General features: G+C 36.4%; 1 protein-coding gene across 1 annotated transcript in view; it reads right to left on the reverse strand.

The window, feature by feature from the left end:
• Positions 1 to 23975, reverse strand: part of LOC120535585 — a 1589095-nt gene that overhangs the window by 1135159 nt on the left and 429961 nt on the right. Inside the window, exon 4 of the mRNA XM_039763524.1 lies at positions 18044 to 18350. The gene's annotated coding sequence lies outside the window, so the exon portion shown is untranslated. The remainder of the gene's footprint in view (positions 1 to 18043; positions 18351 to 23975) is intronic.

Raw genomic sequence — 23975 nt, forward strand, 5'->3', positions numbered from 1 at the left:
CTCTTTAGTTTTTAACACCTCCAGCACACCTTTTCGCAAAGAGATTTATAAAAAAAAAAAATGTTAATTTGAACTTCAATTTGATAGCATGACTGATTGTCTATTTAAGAGACAGGATTCAAAGAATGAAAATCAATGTTTGCCTGTCTGAAATACTGTCCCCATCCACAGGGTCCCCCTCAGGAATGTGTTCTTTCATCACTTTTGCATATCCTCTACAGTAATGGTTGTCACAGTATATTAAAAACAGGTTCATCTTAAAATTGACTTTTGACTTCAGTGTTTGTTAGCCTACTGAAAGAGAATAAATCTACTCATAGTCAAGTGGTGAATTATTTTGTCAACTAGTGCAGCTAGTCTTTTCTACACCTAAATGTGAACCCAAAAACAAAGTAACTTATAATTGATTTCAGAAGAAACACCATTGACTCACAAGACACAAATATCAAAGACCACGCAGTGAAGATTGTTGACAGTAATAAATATCTGGGGACAATCACAGATTGAACTTTAAGGAAAACAGAGAAGCCATTTGCAAAAAAGAACAGTAACACCTCTACTGTTTATGGAAGCTGAATCTTTTTAAACTGAGTCCTAAAATCATGGCACATTTTTTTTTTTGTAAGTCTTGCATTGAGTCTGTCTTTACTTATGTTTTGCTGGACTGGTTTGGAAATCTTAAAAGTTAGCAACAAAAAAAGAATTAGTCAAATTGTTAATTAGACCAAAAAATAACAAGGTCTCAAGAGTCCAATCTCACAGACCTGTTCAACAATTACTTATTATAAAAAGAAGAATATATTTTGTCAGACATGACTCACCCACTACATGCTCAATTTCAATTGTTGCCACCAGGTCACAGATTCAAGGATCCAAGGGTAAAAGGCCACCAGTTAAAATCAGTTTTATAAACATCCATAGCCTTAAATCATAGGATGAACAGTTAGCATTTGCATCAACCATCAGTTTTTAACATGTCATGGTCTCTCTGTAAAACCTGATAACAAACCAAATTTCCCTCTTGGGACAATAAAATTGAATTTAACTGCTTTGAAGAATACCTACATTAACATGTAACCATACCAATGCACCATACGCGGGTTTGAAACTATGTCATTTTACATTTTACAAGTGCTATGGTGTAACTTATATGTACTGCATCCTGTTCAGGGTAACATGAGTCAGTGATTATCCCAGCAGCCTTGGAAGACATTGTATTAGTGCATTACAGGGTATAGTCATACACTAAGCAGTGCAGATGGGCAATATATAATGCAAATATTGTAGTAAACATGCACAGAACACAATTTAAGGTTGCAGTTTCTCCTCTGTTTCTATTCTTAGCACAGTTCAAGCGCTGACTTACTTGAATAATTGAAAGAGTTACTAAAAAATTCCCAGAAAAATAAACTCTTAAGATTTGAAAAATAGATTGACAGAGGATATTGTCAGGAATTCGCATGTTTTTAATTTTTTGGCTTGATTTTAAATGTTAAGCACCCCAACTGCCAACAGCATGATTGATACATAGTTTCAATAATGTTATTAAATATCAGCTTAAATTACAAAAATATTGTTCAAAAATAAAACTGAATAACAAAAAATTCAACTGATAACAAGACACCGAGAAGACACAATTCATTTGCTTTTGTATGTCTGCTTATATCCCTTCAGCGATATCTTTTACAGTTGTAAAAATTTACACGGGGTGTTACAGACTCAAACTAAATCCTTCTTAATTTTGGGAATGTACACTGTCAGCATGGCACTGCCAGATTTAAACACTAGCACAGACTTTTGCAAACCTCATGTTCGGAATCTCTTTTGAGAAACAGATAAATTCTGTGATCCAGAGATGATTTTTCCAGCTTCGTCTTTTAGCCACGGTAAATCCATTTGTTTTTGTCAATTTAATGCTAGTTTGTACTGTGCTTTACTGTATTTTATTAGATTTATTTTATTTATGTTTTATTGTATATTTTATTGTAAAGCACTTTAGCTACAGCATTACTGATGAATGTTGAAATGTGGTCTATAAGTAAATTACCATTGATATGATACTCCGTGATATGTTGGCCGCATGTTCAGGATTGATTCCTAACTTTTGTCCAGTGCTGCTGGTTTATCATGATACAATTCAATATCTATACAATTCACACCACAGCACAGAAGTAAACATATTTTGCACAATGAAATATTTTCAGTATTTCAGTTTTGTAATCTTCCATAGTTACTTGTTCTTAATACATACTATAGAATAATTAATGTCATTTGATGCTGCACAAGAACACTACCAAAACTCACATTACTCAAAACTTTGAAAAATGTATCATACATGTTCAATATTTGGTACAAGTGATTGCAGAACATATTGTTTGTGCACAAAATGTAATATGCGCTTACACAATGTGTTGTGCTTGATCACAGACAGTAGCAGTAGCAATGCGCAAGAGCACTGCCAAAAACCACATAACTAAAAACCACTTGAAAACGATATTGTGGGTTTGCTACCAATATTAAGTTCATCTTTCACTGTACATTGGTTGCAAACACATACAACAATATTTATCAACCCACTTGGCAGGAGTATGCATTTAAATCACACTTGTAATTGAACTGCTGTTCTCTACAGGAATATGAGAAGAGACGGTGTAGAAGGAGAGACCCCATTATTCAATTTTTAAAATGAGGACATTTTCTTCTGACTTTTTAAACTTTATGTGTTGAGCAGTAATACTGGGGCACAGGACAGAAACAAATCCTAAATGGGACAAATTCATTGCAAAGCACAAGCAGACATCCCCTTCTGCTGGAAACATGAAATCTCAGTATATAAAAGTACTTTCTTTGAGAGGAAATGAAAGTAATGGAACAAAAGTCATATATCAAGAGAACAACATTCATCCATCCATCCATCCTCTTCCGCTTATCTGGGATCGGGTCGCGGGGGCAGCAGCTTAAGCAGAGATGCCCAGACTTCCCTCTCCCCGGCCACTTCTTCCAGTCCCTCCGGCGTGTACTGGGTCTTCCCCGGGGCCTCCTCCCAGTTGGACGTGCCCGGAACACTTCACCAGGGAGGCGTCCAGGAGGCATCCTGATCAGATGCCAGAGCCACCTCATCTGACTCCTCTCCATGCGGAGGAGTAGCGGCTCTACTCTGAGCCCCTCACCCTATCTTTAAGGGAAAGCCCAGACACCATGCGGAGGAAACTCATTTCAGCGGCTTGTATTCGTGATCTCGTTCTTTCGGTCACTTCCCATAGGTGAGGGTAGGAACGTAGATTGACTGGTAAATTGAGAGTTTTGCGTTACGGTTCAGCTCTTTTTTCACCACGATAGACCGATGCAGAGCCCGCATCACTGCGGATGCTGCACCGATCCGCCTGTCGATCTCACGGTCCATTCTTTCCTCACTCGTGAACAAGACCCCGAGATACTTGAACTCCTCCACTTGGGGCAGGATCTCTCCCCCGATCCTGAGAGGGCACTCCACCCTTTTCTGGCTGAGGACCATGGTCTCGGATTTGGAGGTGCTGATTCTCATCTCAGCCGTTTCACACTCAGCTGCGAACCAATTCAGAGAGAGCTGAAGATCACGGCCTGATGAAGCAAACAGGACAACATCATCTGCAAAAAGCAGTGACCAATCCTGAGTTCACCAAACTGGACCCCTTCAACACCCTGGCTGCTCCTAGAAATTCTGTCCATAAAAGTTCTGAACAGAATCGGTGACAAAGGGCAGCCCTGGAGGAGTCCAACTCTTACTGGAAATGGGCTCAACTTACTGCTGGCAATGTGGACCAAGCTCTGACACCAGTTGTACAGGGACCGAACAGCTCTTATCCGGTGGTCCGGTACCGCATACTCCCGGAGCACCCCACCACAGGATTCCCCGAGGGACATGGTTGAACGCCTTTTCCAAGTCCACAAAACACATGTAGACTGGTTGGGCAAACTCCCAGGCACCCTCCAGGATTCTGCTAAGGGTGTAGAGCTGGTCCACTGTTCCTCGACCAGGACAAAAACCACACTGTTCCTCCTGAATCCAAGGTTCGACTATCCGACGGACCCTCCTCTCCAGAACCCCCGAATAGACTTTTCCAGGGAGGCTGAGGTGTGTGATCCCTCTGTAGTTGGAACACACCCTCCGGTCCCCCTTTTTAAAGGCAGTCTGATCCTCGGCTACAGAAACTGGCTCTTGGGACGTGGAATGTCACCTCTCTGAAGGGGAAGGAGCCTAAGCTAGTGCGCAAGGTCGAGATAACATTAACACTGCATATTAAGAACTCTTCAGCAATGAAAAAACGTACCCTACTGCAGGATTACAGACTTATCTGGCATTTAAACAAAAAATAACACAATTGTCTGCACCATTAAAAGCCAGCTTTACTAAGGATTTGCTTTGCCAACCTACTCAAAAAAATTGAACAAAACTCAACAACATAGAACAAATCATTCCTGAAAAGGCTGAAGGAAAAAATACTACACCATGAAAAATCACCACAAAAACTAATATATCTCCAAACCTTCTGATATTCTTTTAAATGACTGCTTATGGAATCAAATGCCAGTGCACACATGGAATCACATCTGCCAATGTCAAGCACCTTTCTGTCCTGCAAAGATTGTTATGACATCATCATAACTGCATGACTATCTTAGACTGCAAAGAATGTAGTTTTGTTAAAATGAATAAATAAATGAAGACATTAAAAAAACAGGAAAAAATGAATACAAGAATATGTAAGAAGTTGTGAACATCTGTAGATCATTAGCTATGAAATTGTAAGGCAGGAAATTATTAATATAGTATTCAATTATTTATAATTCTCTGTTATTTTCTTTGATAAAGTACATTTTAAATATAAAAAATGTATATGCCAAAAGAAACAATCACAGATATTTATTCTAAATATTGTGATAAATCATCCATAAATGTACCTGCAGAACTTTATAATTCTCATCATTACAAGAAATCTTCTATATTAGGTAGGGGTTAAGTATATGAAAAATATGTACAAAGGCCTTTAAAGAAATTAGTTATAAATCACTAACACTAGAAAGTAAAGCCATATGTGTCAAGTATTAGTTCAGTTTTTGATTTATTTGGGAATCTTGTAGGACAGCTTAAGGGGGTTGTCTCAGTCAATGGTTTGTGGTCAACACATGGTTGGGGTATGCAGTGAGGAAGGGTATGTGATAAGTCAACCTTAACATTCTTTACATCAATGATTACTATATTTCACTTCATTTACATTCTGTGCAATAATACTTATACACAAAATATATACTGCACTTTGAAGACAAAAAAAAAAACAGTTCTATGTACATTCTTTATCACCAGATGAGATCTTTAGCATTGAAAAGTAAATTGTATTATCTTGTCAAGAAAGCACATTTGCTATTTCTCAAAAAAGAGCAAAAAAGTGTATATTTTTCCAAGGTTTTCAAACTCCAAAACAATAATAAGATGCATAAGTTATCCTTATACAATAACATGGCAAATGCTAAATCAAAGATTTACAGATAAATGTTACAAGAGAAGCAAATAAAAAAACAGAAGTTTTTTTGCATCTTTGCCTCATCTCGAGCATTATGAAAGCACTGTTTTTTAATATTCACTTCAGAAATTTTTTAGTTTAAGATAATGTTAGAGGATTTGATTCATAGATATTTTAAATGCTAACCCAACAATGCAACTGGCTTTTGTACTTGAAATTGCTAAATTTCTTTTGCCTTGTAATAATAATTATTGTTTGGTCTAATGTACTGTATACACTTACATCACTTAAGATAGCTAAAACAACCTTGCTTTTATTTAAAACTTACATTAAATTTGCAACATATACATCATATGCTGTGACTTTTAAAATGTCTTGCAGTATGTGCTAGAATCTGATTCTAACATACTGTACTTATTTGAAATCATTTAGTATTTTTATTTGTATGAGGTAAAAGTTTATGCTCACAAGGTGAACCCTTGTGTGATATTCCTTTATGCTTATAGTAGGAGTCTCCACCAATTATTGACATTAGAATATTTCATATTTGAAATACTTGAATATACAGTATTCAAACATGTGCCAAACATTCTATATCAAGGACAATAGCCTCCTTTTCTTTAGCGTACTGAGCTTTGCTGCAGCTTTCACAAAAATAAACTTTGGCCAGTTAGGATAGAAACAAACAAATATTCACTAGAACTATGCACATGATAAGTGATTTTTACTAGGGTTTCTTACTTCTTCCATTTTTTTCTTAAACTGCATCAGTTTGTGAATTCTAAATTCAGGATAAATCAGTTCTATATTTCATATCCAGTTTTTTTGTGAAAAACAAACTTCATACAAAAGTGTTATGTGGATAGAGGATCTGTAATAAAAACCTCTGCAGCAGTACTGAAGTTGGTGTTTTGACATTTATTGGAGAAAAAAAGCAATGCATTTGCCATTGTTTGTGGGATGTGTTCTGTTGGAATGCATTTAGTGACGTATGGACTAGTAAGGTGCGCTGCTCTTTTCATTTCAATAGGTGATGGACCACAAATACACCACAAATGTTATGACTTGACCAATTCCCATTCTTAAAATTGCCTGAAGATGGGGCCTGAGTTGCCTCAAAAGCTTGCATATTGTAATCTTTTTAGTTAGCCAATAAAAGGTGTCATTTTGCTTGGCTTTTCTCTACATGGTGTAAAATAAAAATATAAAAATGACGATACTTGTCTTCAGTGTATCAATGGTGTAATGCAGCAAAAAGTTATTGCAATACCCAAACTACATCTATTTTTTCCACTATCTCTTTTTTCCACTTTTACGGACATGGGCAGTCAATTTACTATTAGTAGCAGTATTGTCACATTTATAGAGTCCAGTAAAGTTCTTACTTACATTTGAAATCAACGTGCAACATTTCCTCACTCACTAGCACCACGATAAACACAACATAACTTAAACAACATTTTATTTAAAATACAGAGGGTGTTCACTAATAAAGTGAATGTAGCCTCAGGGCTTCAGGAAAAGCTGAGAAAACATCGGGGAAAAAGGTAAGCATAACATACCCTTAACCTGACAGCAAAAGATGAAGGGCAGGGATTTGGATTATTATTAATAATAACCTGTTTCAGGTTTAGAGCTACAATGTATTTTACGTCAAAAACCTATGTTCTCTGATGCCAAACTATAATAATATGTTACATGTAGAAAATTTAGTGTCTTTAACACTAGAATTAACACAGCCTACGAAAAAACTCGTAAACCCAGTCCACCTTAAATCCTTTCGTACCTCTCCGTCAGCATCTTTTGTTTTGTAAATGTGCCGATTAAGGCAAGCAGCCTACTATTCCATTCCCCCACCGCCACAGAATGGGCACAAAAGTCTCCCAGCTCAAGCCATGATTATCTGGGAGTCAGGTACCTATACTTGTATAAGGAAATAATAGATTGTTATTTGGAACACATGCATTTCATGTGCGTTCCGTTCTACAACTACTATGTAAACACATCATTGAAACAGAAACGTTTTTCATATGTTAGTAATAAATGACAAAATGTAGCCAAAAACTGTATGAAATGTGATGCCTGAAGTCCAAAGATTACTGTAAATAAACACTTTCACAAAAGCTACAAGGAAGATACAACAGCTTCCATGGTGCAGTGGTAAGAACAGCTCACTTGTAATCAAGAGTCCCACGGTTCGATCCTGACTGCCTCGTAAATTTACCATTTTGACTACTGAGTTGCTCTTATTGTTAATATTATACAAAAAAAAAAACATACATTTGATTTGTGTCTATAACAGCTGGTGTAAATTTACAGTACTTGTAAAAGTTAGCTTTTTTTTCATACTAATTGCCCACCCCCGCCCACTATACTGATCTGATCTGATACTGTTAGTTTTTATTTGAAACTGGTATTAACTGAAAATGTGAATTGTGTTTTGAGACAATGGAACTGGAAATTCTCTGATCTGGAGGGATAAAACCTGACGCACAAACGCTGTAGTAAATCTGCCTTCCTATCTCATTGTCACTTGAAATTTTTTTTATTCACTTTTATTGAGTGTTCCTGCTTTGGCTGAATTAGTATGCACCTTATCGTCCTTGATTTCAAAGCCGCACTTAGAAAAAACAGAGACATAGGTATATATGATATTTAGAATTACAGTAATCCCTCCTCGATCGCAGGGGTTGTGTTCCAGAACCTCCCGAGAAAGGTGAAAATTCGCAAAGTTAAAACCATATGTTTATATGGTTATTTTTATAGACTTTATGCCTTTATAAACTCTCCCACACACTTATAAACATTTCCCGCACAGTTATACAGCATAAACCCTTTATATTATCTTAGATATTAGGTAAGCTTCGTTGAAATTATGTATGTAAACACACTGTTTATATACTACGCACAAACATACGTATCGTATATCATTGGGGAGTTTTACATAATGTGATACAGTTTTAAACACATTGTAATTGATTAGTTAATATCAAAATAAATGAAAAATCTACAAAATGTAAATTCATAAAACCTAAACGTTATTTTAAAGATATTGAGCGTCTCCGATACAGTATCATTACGATAGACAGGCCATCAGCAATAAATACGTACAATGCAAGAAAAATTGTAGAAAATGTGTGTACAGTTACACTAAACGTACGTACATGTAATAAGTACGTAGAAAATTAGTTATGGGTACTCACCAACAATGACACGACGACTTGTCTGATAATGATGACATTTATTGCACAACAAAGGATAGTGTTACAGTAAAGCTCTTCTAAAGGAGCCACTTCAGGCAACTGTGTAGCACTGCCGTCGTCGTCTGGAGTTTCTTCTTCCACTGAAGGTGTACTAGGCAGTGTTTTGCGGGTAAGGAACATCGTGATGGGCAGTTGCTGGCACTGCTTTTTCATTTGTGTAAGGAGGTTTTTATACACTTCCGTGGCGCTGTCAAGAGCATGTTTTTTTTAAATTGCAAAGAACAAATCATTTGCAGTCCCATTCTTCAACCGATGTCTAGAGATCTTTTGCCATTTGTAGAATGGTCGCAAGATGCTCAAGAGTTGGGCTGGGTCGTCTTCTTCCTGTTCTGGGTCATCTTGTTCTTCCTTGCTCCCTTCCTTCAACATATCCAACACTTTTACCATTTCGGCAATCGTCAGCATCTTCCATTGGCGCTTGGGCATGGCCCCGGAAGCAGTAGCCGGAGCAGATTGTTTTGTAGACATAACAAAGAGCTTAAATACTGTACACACAAAGAAACATGTTGATGCTGAATGAGTGAGACAAGATGCCGGCTAACGCAAACCGAAATCAAATTCTGCACTCTGTCATTGAGCCAATCAGCACCCAGGAACTTAACCATGTGCTCTGATTGGGTAGCTTCTCAGCCATCTGCCAATAGTGTCCCTTTTATGAAATCAACTGGGCAAACCAACTGAGAAATCATATACCAGAAATAAAAAGACCCATTGTCTGCAGAAATCTGCGAAGCAGTGAAAAATCTGTGATATATATTTAGATATGCTTACACATAAAATCTGTGATAGAATGAAGCCGCAAAAGTTGAAGCGCGATATAGTGAGGGATTACTGTATTCATTTAATGACCTGTATAGTACATTTTAGAAAACATTGTGGCACAGATGCAACATTATTCATATTCATTCACATATCATCTTACGGTTCTAATCAGTGACCATGTTTTTTTTTTCCATCTTGCCCAGTCTCCACATTTTGGTGCATGGTTGTGTTTCTTTTGTACTCCAGGACATGCAGAGGAAAGAAAGGTACAGAGAGGTCAGTTCCGTGCTATATGCAATCATCAAATTCAAATGTTAATAGTTCCCATAAACCCAAGGACCATCCTTCCTACATTTATGACATGTGTACCTGTTGCAATGTACACACTTCTCTCTGTGGTGTGGTTCCTATTACATTGAAGGGGCACCTGACACTGACTGACTGACTGAGTTTGCTTTCCTGGGGGAAGCAGCGGTCTTGGAACAGAAGCTTGTTGATGTTGCATCCTCCTTTTCTTTTTCCATCACCTTTTCTTGTAAGAAGCGACAATGAAGTTCCTCTGCAAGGTCAGCAAAGAACATTCTTCTATTCTCAGTGGACCCATGCATGCATTGTACAGTACATGTCTGTTCATCGCCTCCAGCATGTTGTAGCACACAGCAACCGGCCACTCACGTGTTCCTGCTCACACTGAATAAGCTCAAGCCTTCGGGTGCATGATGTCAACGCAGCACCAGGGGAAAAAAAGAGACAAATATGTGTCATTTTGAAGAAATCGTTTTATGACCTGAATAGTACCAATTAGAAAACACAGTAGCACTAATGCAAAATTATTTAAAAATGAACAGAGTCAGATCTGCTGTAAATTTATGCTGACGTGTGATCGTGACTGACAGAATAAAAGTGAAAAAGAAGCAAACTTTTACAAATACCATAAATTTGAGCACCTCACTACTCAAAATGGTAAATTTACAAGGCAGTCAGGATTGAACTGGGGGACTCTTGATTATAAGTGAGCAGTTCTTACCGCTGCACCACGGAAGCTGTTGTATCATTCTTGTACTTTTTGTGAAAGTGTTTATTTGATCTTTGGACTTCATGCTTCACATATTATACAGTTCATGTCGACATTTTGTCATTTATTACTAAAATATGAAAAATGTTTCTGTATTAACGATGTGTTTACACAGATTGTTGTAGAAATGGAAAACACATGAAATGCATGTGTTCCAAATAACACTCTATTATTTCCCTGTACAACTCTAGGTATCTGCCTACCAGATAATCAAGGCTTATGCTGGGAGAACTTTATGCCCATTCTGCGGCGGTGTGGGGATGGAATAGTAGGCTGCTTACTGCTTGTCTTGATCGACATGTTTACAAGACAAAAAACGGTGACAGATTTAAGGTGGGCTGGGTTTACGAGATTTTTCGTAGGCTTTGGTAATTCTAGTGTTAAGTTATTTTGTTTGAGTAGACATAATTAATAAAAGGTTACAAAAGATTAGAACAGACACATGGAAACAAAAAGATTCTTTCTGTTAATACCTGTAAAAAATGTGTTCATTTCAATGATGTGGGGCCTTGAGTCTATATCAGTTTATTTTTAGATTGTTATGTTACTGCAAAGCACATTTAACATAAATGCCAAAAGAAAGAAATAAAAAGGGCACAGCTTGTTCAAAACTCAGTTTAAGGAATTATTACCAAAATGTGAGTATTTAAGCATATAACAGCAGTTTTGTCCCCACTTGTTGGTTGCCAGTATCCTCCAGGATTGGTTTTAAACACTGAAGCACACTACAAAATGGTGCTAAAACCCAGATTTTAATAATTAGTTGCTCTTGTTTAAAAATGTTAAGCTATATTGTCATAAGTTATTGTTATTAGTTTCTTGAGAGTGTCTGGAGAAACAGATGGAAAAATGAAAATTTTAAGTGCTGTTTATATTATAATCAAAGCCATCACTTGTGCTTAGTCAGATTTCTGTTGTAATAAAAATCAAACTTATGTGCAAATTATATATATATTATTTATATATATATATATATATATATATATAATTGCAAGTGGAACATTTGAATAAGTTTACATTAAAAGAAAATTTTCACTTACACCTCTACTCGTTTTTTCTTCCCACTGTTTAGTATTTTTTTAGAATGCCACTTTACTATGTCCTCAGTATTCATGTTTTGCACATATTTTTATTATTACTGTGTAGTACATTGAATTTTTAAGCACAAATTGTCTTGACATCACTTTCGATAAAAAAATAAACCTAGTAGTTCTTTAGTTTAAACATTTCTCCACCAACTGGCTAATAATTTTTTTCACAGTCATCAATGTAACATAATTTCCAAAATCTGTGTCACTCCTCTGATTCTTAATCTTGCATGGTCTAGTGTATGGTGCACTCACAAAGTTAAAGATGTCCGTTTTGCTAGTAGGACTGCATCTTTTCCTGATCTGCCCAAAAAAACTACTGCCAGCTTTGGTTAGAAACACATGTCTATAGACAAGTCCTGTCCCTAATAAAAACATGCCACCATAAAATCTATTTCCCCAACCTTAAATAATTAATTGTCTCTAGTTTTGGGCTGAATGGTTCCACATTAGAACTACTCAGTCCTCCTACCAACCCAGTATTATCAGAATTTCTATCCATAATTCTTAAAAGTTGTGGTTAGTGCCCCTGAAAACATTTGACCTTGGCTCATCTATTTCCACAACTATTGCGGTTTCTTTTCAATTCTTCATTTTACAAAAAAGGGTATCTCAATTTGCAAATGAAGACTCTCTTGATGGCAGGTTCCATAAGTCAGACCTTTCAACAGATTTGACACTTCAAAAGCTTCATTTATAAAATTTTGAGGGGAATGACTTTTATTTCCTTAATACTAGGGTGTTGTACAGTATTAGCCATTGTGAATGTAGTGAGAAGTAAAGCAAAATTACACCTTTTATTGGTTAACAAAACACTGCATGAAAAGAGATGTATCTGTACTAGGAAACTCCTGTATACACCACTGATTTTCGGAAGTATCTACAAGTACCACTGAACGTATACATCAAATTCCACTAACCTATTATACTTCCGGATTGATACCAATTCGGATGTATCTTGCTGAGGGATTCTTCCATGGTACAGCCATTTGTTGCCATGGCAAATAATCCACTCAAGGCTCTTGCAAGGAGACATTCATACCTCAAGAACCATTTGCATTTTACACCTCTGCACAACTCTGCTGTTCTACATTGGTCTTTTATCTAAACATTGATTGGTTGATTTAAAAAAAAAAACAAAAAAACCACTTCCATTGGTAACACTTTTTATTTAGCCCAACCCAAACCCTCATAGCTTAGTGACTTGATTGGTTATTGGGCAGGTATGTAGACGGACCATATACACTCCCCACATCCACCCCCCACTGTACTATACATCCCCCCGCACCGTTTAAAAAATGAGAATAAAATTGATTCAGAAATGTTTTTATTAAAATAAAACCAAACACTAATAAATATACAACATAAGAATAAGAAAAAACTGAAAATATGGAGAAAAAAATGTGCAAATATGACGGTGCAAGTAAATTAAAAGCAATGAAACAAACTGAAACAAACACATGCACCAGTGCTTATTAAAGTTCCAAAAATGAATCTTCTTCTGGCCCGATTCCATCAGCTCTTACACGCAGACGGTGTGTAAGAGCATAGTGCATGTCCGCCTCCAATCTGGACTGAAGCTGCTGGCAAAGCTCAGACAATTGTGGGCTCCTGTAAAGGTGAAGACCTCACAACCCAACACCGGTCTTCCATCAACGATGGCATCCTCTTCATCGGACATCAGGTCCAGAATTGCAGTCTGCCACAGTTCTCTCTCTGCATCTGTTTGGATGACTCTAGACCTGGACTCCAGCAACTGCAAAACACACCATATGTTAACCCCTAAAAACACCCAGAGATGTACCAAACCTATATATATATATATATATATATATATATATATATATATATATATATATATATATATATATATATATATATAGGGCTGTGCGATATGACCAAAATCTTATATCCCGATATTTCATTTCATATCCCGATATCACGATATAGTACATTTTCTTTGTATTCAGTGAATAGTTTATATAATCACCACTCCTTTTTTTCATTTAAATTAAAAAATCAAAAATGAGAAGTACTCAACTTGTAATTATTTCTGTTCTTTTATTTAGAACATTTGAGCAAATGTTTGACTTAGAATGTAAACATAAAATGTTAATGTATCAAATATAAAACACTTTTCAAAAACAAATTACTAAAGGCCCAATATAAAATACTGCTATATAAAATGCCTGACATAAACAAAATGTGAACTGTAGCAGCAATAACTCTCACAACATATATTAAATATAAAAGGATCAAAGCACTAACAACTGAACTATATAAGGCCAATAAACCCTTTAAACAAAATAAATACAAGTCTAACATTAACTGTCAAAACCAAATGTAAACATTGTACTTCAAACTGTAGCAGCAATAAGGCTTACGACAAAAATATATTAAATATATAATATTAAATATAATATTTTTAGGCTACATTCTAGTAAAATGTTAATTTGCACATCGTAGTGTGGCAAATCTCCGTTAATGAGTTACAGCTGATCGCCCGCGCGGGACTGGACGGCGCTAACGTGTTGATACCGCCCAGCCCCAAGCACGGGCGATCCGCGTAACTCGTTAACGGAGATTTGCCGTTAATGCAGTTGTGGCGTAACGTAATTTTAACAAGATTAACGCTGACAGCAAACGCTGCAGGGAAAATTATGCCTTAAGCAAATTGTTTTGGTAGCAATTAATCTTCCAAGCTTTTAACATGCTTGTTTAAATAGTACCTTTACAACTGTAATATCCTACGTGGCCTGCCTCTCAGTTGTAAACTCTCTGCATGCTCGCTCACATGCTTTTTGCGGAGGTGGTAGAAGAGGTTTGTCATGTTGGAGTCTGTGGTAGCGATCGGTTTGCAGCATAATTTGCACAGTACCGCTTTTCTGGTCCGTGTCAGACTCTTCAAATCCAAACCATCTCCATACTACAGAGGTAGCCCTCGTTTAGGGACAAGGTCCTTCTGTGTGGAGCTACCTGGTGTTGCCTCGTCTTCATCAGCCATGCTAGTGTGTCTGCATCCACGCAGTGGCCATCAAAACAATGAAAAAATATTGCCATAAACAGTTTATTTTGTGACACCAAGAAACAAACGATAGCGTAATGTGCAGCGATAGACGTTTTCATATTGTCATCCGATATATATCGTTATATCGAACAGCCCTATATATATATATATATATATATATATATATATATATATATATATATATATATATATATATATATATATATATATATATATATATATATAATTTTACACTTACTAGTCTTTTCCTTTGTCAGTTTTTAGCCCCTATCTTAATGGAGTCTCTTAGCTGGGACTTTCCTGGGTGAGACAAAAAGTATTTCCTTCACAATGTCTCATAGTAAGTCCTACAGCATGCTGAATAAAAAAATAATTCATATAAGTGACAAAACCAATTCAAATTATTAGAGGGACAACAACAAAAGGGGACATGAACATAATTATAATAACAATTCCCCTTTATATACAAATTTTAAGTGTACAAATTACCCTTTATACACTCAGGGTCTGCATCTGCAAAAGTCGTCTTCAATTCCTCCAGCAGATATGTCATTACTGCCTGGTTATGAGGCGAACTTATTCTGTGTGGAAAGAGAGTAGTGTCATTAATTAGACTTAAAATGATTACATAAAACCCCATACATAGCATATATATAAAAAAAAAAAACACTGCTTACCCATGTTTGTGGATCATATTTATGCGGGCTGTTTTCCGAATTATGGAGGCGCCTTACAGCTTCCTGTGACATTGAATTAAAAACGCTTTAGTAGATACACGCATACATGCATAGGAAACAAAGAATTTTCAAACAACATTGTAGAATTCGGACGTGACAAACTGTTAAATAAGCTAGACGCAAGGAACAAAAGTAGATGTGTAGCCAAGCGCTAACTTAGGCTAGCTTGGCGAGGTATAATTTTCTACTATATTGTCGGCTAACATAAAGTTCAACTTACCGCAATGCCCACGTTATGCGCCCTCTTGACTCTTTTAAGCACATGGCTTGACTCTTCCTGCGGTCTTTGCTCGACAAACTTGTGCTCAAGTGCATCAAGACGCTGGATATCCTCTTTGGGAAGAGCAGTATGCAGCCTGCTGCTAATCCCCCCACCTGGCTATGATAACAAAGACAACACCTCTACTTGATAGTCATTAACATATGAAAGGCTCTTACACCTCACAGCCATCACACCTCATTGCTAGCTGTGAGGATTCTTTGAAACTTCCACCGATTCCTGTATACATCCACATACGTGAGGTATGTGGTTGTTTCACAAAATTTCCTTTTGCATGCTACCTTTCCAAGCACTCTACCTCATACATCTGGCAGACGTAGAGTTTAGCGGAGATTTCCCATACCATATTTGTCCGGATACAGCTCTTTTCATGCAGTGAAAGAGATTACAATATGCAAGCTTTCGAAGCAACTCAGGCCGTTTCTTCAGGCAAGATATAATCATTTGTATTTCCTTAAAAAAGTTAAGTCTCTCATTATGTCTTTTTATTTAATGCAGACTTAATTACCACTGAACTGACTTCTCTGTATTCATTAAGAACATCAGCATTGCCCAAATAACACCAGCCCATACAGATTTTTTTTCTACAAACTTTGAAATCACTAGCTTCATTGATATTTATTTGTACGTGTCATGGAATAAACTCCAAAGCTTCCAATGTGCTGGCTTTAATCAAATAGCACTTTCATCATGTACCTATAAACTTTAAAATGTCTCCATGCCTACAGCTAAATCCACTGTCTTTTTAAAAGCTTTTTTTCATCCACTAATTTACCACATTTCTAACCTCTAAATACAATAATAATTTACGGGCCTGGCATGCTTAATCTAAAAATACATTAATGAATTCATGCCATGTTTTAAAAATGTCTTGGACATAGCATCTATGAAAGAATTAGATTTTTTCTAATTTGTAATAATATGGAATGTTGCTTATCCACTAAGTTACAAAAGGTTGGTTGGGATTCCTGCAGTTAACAAAAACTAGTCTAAACGTTAGCAATGTGGTATAGGATATTAGAATTGATTTCTTCCTATCCACTTTAATCCCATCTGGGAGTACACCAAAAATCATTATTAATGGATTAAGACTACCCAAGAAATATTTACACAGATATGTGTAAAAAAAATATGTTAAGTAGGTGCTTTCCAAAAAAATATTGCCTAGTGATGATGGAGTAAGATGTCAATGGTCACAAGCTTGATCTTGCCGTAGGTACTGTATATTTTAAACAATGTTACATGTGATAACTGTGATTGATTAAATATTTTTTGCTGAATTATGGAATGTTTATCACATATAGAACTAGAGCATATTTTATTTATGGATGAGTTCTACGCCTTTTCTGAGATGCTGATTTAAAGGTTCCTTTCCCATCTTTCCCTAACACTGTTGAAGGGTGAATTGTTTTTTTTTTTTAATATTTTGATATATTGTACATATTGTTAGTGTCTATTGTTAAAATACTGTCCGAGTCCTCATCAAGACTAATCAATATTGCATCTGAGATGGATAAGGGTATGAACTCTTAACTTGTAATACAAAAAAAAAGGTCCTGTTGGAAACAAAAGCAGAAGCAATCTTTAAAAATATATTTTAAAATAACACACACACACAAACATGGGCATATACAATAAATAACATACTGAACAGCAGAGACATACACTCATTTAATACATACAGGTTAACCTATTCTGGTCCGCTCATCAGCATATCCTGTTAAAGTGGACAGGTTTTCTAGATCTTATTTAAGTGCTGTATCTTGGAATACAAAATAGAACATAGCACATTTAATACCAACTGCACTCTAAGTTGGTCAAGTAATTCAAAACCTCCAAACAGATTAAAGTAACTGTCATGTGGAAATAGTTTAATTCACGCTCAAAACAGTCTTCTTGCCCAACATACCTACGCATTCATTATAAATTGACACTTTTTCAAATGATAAAAAAATATTCCTCTCCATTTACATATTCTCTTCTGGATGAGCTTAATCTTTTCTGCACCATGTTTGATTGTGATTATGCTGCTTGCAACCACACATATCAATCATTGTTTATGTGAATAACATGAGTTGAAGTTTTAAGCAAGTTTTAATTAAGTCATCAGTTATAAATCATCCTGTCTTAAAAAATGCATGTTGCAATTTGAAAACCTGCATTGACTATACAGCTGATAATTTAAATGATTTATTTAATATCTCACAGGAAGAACTAGTGATTGCTACCTTCTTCAAAATAATAATTATCCCACTGCCAAAGAAAACAAAAGTGGACCTTTTAAGTGACTATAGACCACTGGTACTCACCCCAATCATGATGAAGTGCTTTCAGGTGCTGGGTCAAATTACACAGAATATGCTGGGTAGTCTGGAATATATCCAGTTTGCATATGTCGGTATTTGTCCACAAAGGATGTTGTTTTTCTGTCTTTAAGATCCACTTTCCCTATGCAGAGAGTTGTTTCTGGTGTGGAGGTATATCGACAATCACCGTCGGCTTTGGGTGTCTTTATAGTCTAGAGTGGAAGGGGCAGACTTCCATTTTAGCACTTGAGAAAGTGATGTCAGCAGTTGGTCTAGAAAGTGACGTCAACGGTTGGTCTGTGAATCCATTCTGGAGGTAAAAGAATAGGAAGTATTACTGACAGTGGCCAAACATGCTTGGGAATTAAAGTCCAACCAGATTCAGAAGCCTGAAGCTACCCCTTATTTGAGTGTGTCTGACACCTTTGCATTTCATGTCATCATGGATAATAAAAGCTGGCAAGCCCCAGAATGTTTAGAATGGCAACATGACTTTATCAACAATAATTCTACAATAAGATCATAAAATGATAATGTATTAAGTCTCCCAACATAATTGCTTGTTCAACTATGTCGTGATGTGAAATTTTGCATACAAGTTGATAAATATTTTGTATGTCTTAATTTGTAACTTAAACAAAGCAATGTAATATTAGAACCTCTCACCCCCCAAACCCCAGCCCTCCTCAATTGGGACTAAGTCTCTTTGTAAATTTATGACAGGGTTGGGGGAAGTGCCTATAACAAGTTTGGCAAGTGTTATGCTGCTGTTTCTCTGTCAACCCCCACAGGAAAGCCAGGCTGCCTGACTGCCAAGCTTTACCTTAACATATGGTTTTGGAGGTGGCAGGTGTGAAGATATTTTCTGTACCCCCCATTGGTCTGAATTATGGATGTATGGAAGTGGCTTGTATCAAAAGCCTTAAAGTACCATGACGCCCTATTGGCTGTAGGGGTTGGACAGAAAACATATAAATTTGCTTGCTTTACCCATCTCTCTCTCTTACAAAACTGATGAAAGACCATCTCAAACCATGAACTGAAAAGGACAATGACGAGCACAGCTCAGCAGCCATATTCAGACAGGCATGCTGTCTGTTCTGAAGTAAGCTGACCACAAAATGATGGCTTAACTAGAGACATTTTAAGTAACTAACAAGTCTGTGTGCCGCTTGAAACTAAACATCACCATTTATCAGGTTGCATTGTTGCCAATACCCAATGTACTTTGCATGAATATTATCAATAATACATTGTTTAAATTGTAACTTAACTCCTGCTTGTCTTTTGCTACACCTAATTGCCTGAGGTTATACATGTAGAAGGGAAGGTGGGGAGAAGTTATATGGTACAGTACCTTATAAACAGTGGTAAGTCCGGGAGATTTGAGGCATTCTGACAGAAGGCTCTTTAATAAAACCCCTGTGTGCGTCCAGGTGTCCGTATGTGTGTGTCTTCTGGTGAAGTGCGCATGCGTGGGGCCACACGACACATGTTCAGTCTCTTCCTGTGCATTCCCTATGTGTGCAGAGAGAGACAGACACACACACGGGCGTGCGCAAGACACACACACACGCGACAGACACAAACACACACAGACGTGCGCGAGACACAGACACACACACAAACACAGGTGCGCACGAGACAGACACACACACTGGTGCACGCGAGACAGACACACACACAAAGGCATACGCGAGACACGTACACATGCACACGCACGCGCACACACGCACGCGCACACGCACACACACACACGCACCCGAGAGACAGACGCACACGACAGACACACATACACAGTCGCGCGCGAGAGACAGAGAGACAGACAGACAGACAGACAGACAGACGCAGGCCCGCATGAGAGACACACACACAGGCGCACGCATGCATTGTTGCAATGTTACTTTTCTTGGTTGTTTATTAAATTACGGATTTTTCAAATGTTCATTTTTTTCCCTGTGCTTAAAACTGGTGTTTTTAGCGAGTGGGTCGTAAGGCTATAGTACGAACTCTTGCAGTGTTAGTTTTCTCTGTTGGTCAAGGTTTTCTTAGTGTTATTCAATGTTTTTACAATTAGTTTACTATTGCGCTGTGCATTCAATGGTATAATTAACTATATTTGTGCTTAAAAACTTAAAAAAAATACATATTTACATACAGTTTATATGGTCTGGAACGGATTAATTGTATTTACATACAATCCTATGGGGGGAAATTACTTCGGTTCAAGACCAAATTGGGTTACAACCAGAGTTTTGGAAGGAATTATGGTCATGAACCGGGGTTCCACTGTATTACTGTCAGACAAAATTACAGGCATTTTACGGAAATACACACCAGTATTACTGAGAGAGAAAATTAAAGGCACACAATACAGTGACGCATATTACAGCCACATACAAGGTCCCTTGCCATTTAATATAGACTGTTCCTACTAATGTTCATGCACTACTGTTCTAGTGCCCATTATTGTAACGGGCTTAATGTCTAGTATTACATATTACATAATACAAAAGGGGGAAAGTAGAGTAATATATTACTCTACCAAGACAAAACAACCTATAAATGCTTTTCAATGCTCCAAACAGCAGCAAGGAGAACAAGTGAGAAGTGCCAATAACAAAATCCACATCAGATGTGATTTTGCAGATTAGAAATTGTTTAGCACATGCTTGATAGGCCACATATTATATTCTAAGAAGAAGAAATACGCACTGAAAACAATAAAAATGGCAAAATCTTATCTTACTACTTTTACTTTTTACTACTATTTTTATCATAGAATGCCACGATTGTTGATGTCGTGATTCGGCACAGAAGAAACATTTGTGGGTCAGATGGAATCCCCAAAAAGAAGAAAAGCCATTCCCTGCAGCTCCGCCTGGTAATACCATGGAACCCTGTAGGGCTATCTCACAGAACCACAGTTCCCGGCACACCCAGCATGTGTGTTTGGGTACGACGGTTCAGGAATGCTACTATGCAGAGCAGCAGAGAAGCATACAATCTTGAAAGACAGTCTCCCCGTATTCATCCACCACACTGGCCTCTCAGTTGGGCAATGATCTTTTGTCAAATCCTGACAGGATAACAGTCAAACCATTCATCCGTCTAAGTTGGAATGACATGTCTGCCTCCTGGGTGAGACAGGGAATGCCTTGCCTCTAACTCATTATGCTGGCCTCCCAGCTAGGCAAGGGAACAGGATTCATCCCAGCCACCTATCACAGTGATTATCAAAAGATTTCTGTACTGAATATGACATTCAATAAAAGTGCATTATTTAACCTTGTCACATACTCATGCATATTTTTACATTTTAATCACACAAACCTTGAAATATTTATTCCAGCAAAATTATATTCCCCTTCTGAAGAGCATTAAGCAGATATTTCCAGCTGATCTAATTCACACTTTGCACCATTAAAAATCAAGTCACATTTCATTTCTCGCTCCATTAAAATCTCCTGTGTTTATTTTGTGGAATGTGCAGAAGCTTACACTGTTGAATACTAAGGTTACTTCTGTGTTATTCTAACGGATTTCTAAGGAAGTACAGCCTACTTGAAAAACTTTTCTTCACAATTTGAAAATCAGAAATATTATTTTCTCTACTAAACTTCATACCTACAGTGGGAACTATAGAGATTTTGCATAAAAAATAGCTAAAAATGTAATGTTTGAATCATATTAATGCTTAAAAGGCGAAAGGGAAATTATACTTCATAAAGCATCTATGTTATAAAGATCTTTACAGTAATATTTATTTGATGTGTAAAGATGCAAGGTGAAAAGTACAATCAAACCTAACAATTTATTTGAATACTACCTAATGTCTATTTTTCTTATAACATTAGCAATCTTTAACAACCCCCCATAACACACTTTTCTGCAAAGATCAGTCTAACATTGTTTCATTTGATATTGCCAGATTAATTTCCAAAATGTGTTTCCACTATGGTTTATGTGAATATTATGTGAAAATATTTGTTGCATGATGAACTATTCTCAAATGCAATTCGCCTGTCTGTTCTACAAAATAAGTTTTCATCACTTGTTTTATAATTCATAAACTAATTTAAGACATACATCTTTTTGCTCTGCTTTTTAATTCCTAATATTATGTTTGTTTGGAAATAAGCAAAACATGATTGCTAAGTAACATGAATATTTAATGAAGGAAAGCAATTTTACTGTGCAAGTGATATCATTATATAATTCTATAAAAAAAGAAAAAGTGGTATGTTGTTATAGTCAGAAGCACTGTTGCTTTACATTTCCAAAGTTCGGAGTTCAAATCAGAGCTCTGAAACTGCATAACATTTGCATAATCTCTTTATATTCATATGGATTTTCTGCTGGTACTATGATTTCGCCAGTGCCAATTCCATACAGGTTAGTTTGAATGGCAACTCTGAATTTTATCAGTGTGAATTAGTTTAATTGTTGCCTATCCACTGCTGCTTTCCAATTCACACAAAACCTAAACTACATGTACCCAACAAATCTACGAATATATAGAAATAAGTAAGATCTAAGATGTGAATAAATATGTATACTGAATAACCCACGCAAAGCAAAGCCTGTCAAGTGTTTTGTGTCAAGCTGAGAGTATGATTATAAAATCTTTGGACTGTGATGAGTACACAATAGTTTTGTCCTGTTATTTAATACCATACAACTGAAATTAGGTTTAATTATGTATATATACAATCATGACTAAACGTTATAAAGGATAAATACAAGGATAAATACAGGTCACATCTCTGTACAATATCTGCAGTCTAAATGATTTTCTAGGAATGCAGGGTTTCAAGTTATAAAATAAGCCTGTCAAATGTCACTGTGCCGTTTGTCTCCTTATAAGCTATATGACAATGGTGAAATCTTTTTATATTAGTACACCCTACTACATATCAAAATTAATTTGGATAGAGATTATTTCAATTTTACATTTTGTAATGTCTACATAATGATTTTTTCTGATTGCTGGCTGACATTCAAAAGTTTACTTATTTACCAAATTTCAGACTACCGCCCCCCCCCAGCCCCCAAACAGATGAGGAAATAGACCTAGGAATATTAAAATAAATAAATAAATATAAAATACATGACTTAGGGTAAACACATAGCTTGAAAGAACACCAACAGTGAATGCTTCATATAATCCTTCACTAGAAACATGCTATATCACTACTATTAACTTTTTGCAATGAACTTTCATAAGGTCCCAATGCTAAATGTTTTTTAGACAGAGCTTCATTTAGTCTTTTGGAACCAATTCGCCTATACTCTTCTGCATATAATTTGGAAATCTTCAAGTCATTTTACACACACAGTCTTGCCAACTCTACCTTTAGACTGAATGCTCCTCAGATTAATTTGCTACTAGTTCCAAAAACCCATGAAAGCCAAACAAGTAAATATGTCAGTGTTATACAGTAGCTGGCAAGTTAGTGTAATAAAATATTTAGAATACAGCATTTATAAGGCTGCAGCATTGACCATGTACTGTATATTCAAGCCAGCTACACTGGAAGAACCAGTTAAATACTTACACCATTTATAAGTGTTGAGAGATCTATGAACAAATCACGGTGTTATCATGCAATGTTACTATATCAGTTTATTCTTCAGCTGCAAATACAGCTTAATTTCATTCAGTAATGGCCTCAATCGACTTTGTAAAGTAGTTAGAAAAAAAGGAAATACAATTTTTGGTTAAAATTAATACAACAGTTACACCCTAGATGATAAAATTCTTTTTTTTTCTTCATATTATCTTCATCTGAATAATCAATCATAAATCAATTAACAAACCTTTAGACTTAACAATAAATAGTAACAGTAAATAGGGGCTTATGTCAATTGTTGCATTGTTACATTATCCAATTAATGATATCATTAACAGGGGTTTTTCTTTCCAAAAACTGTG

The sequence above is a fragment of the Polypterus senegalus genome, chromosome 9, assembly GCF_016835505.1.
Source record: "Polypterus senegalus isolate Bchr_013 chromosome 9, ASM1683550v1, whole genome shotgun sequence".
NCBI lineage: Eukaryota > Metazoa > Chordata > Cladistia > Polypteriformes > Polypteridae > Polypterus > Polypterus senegalus.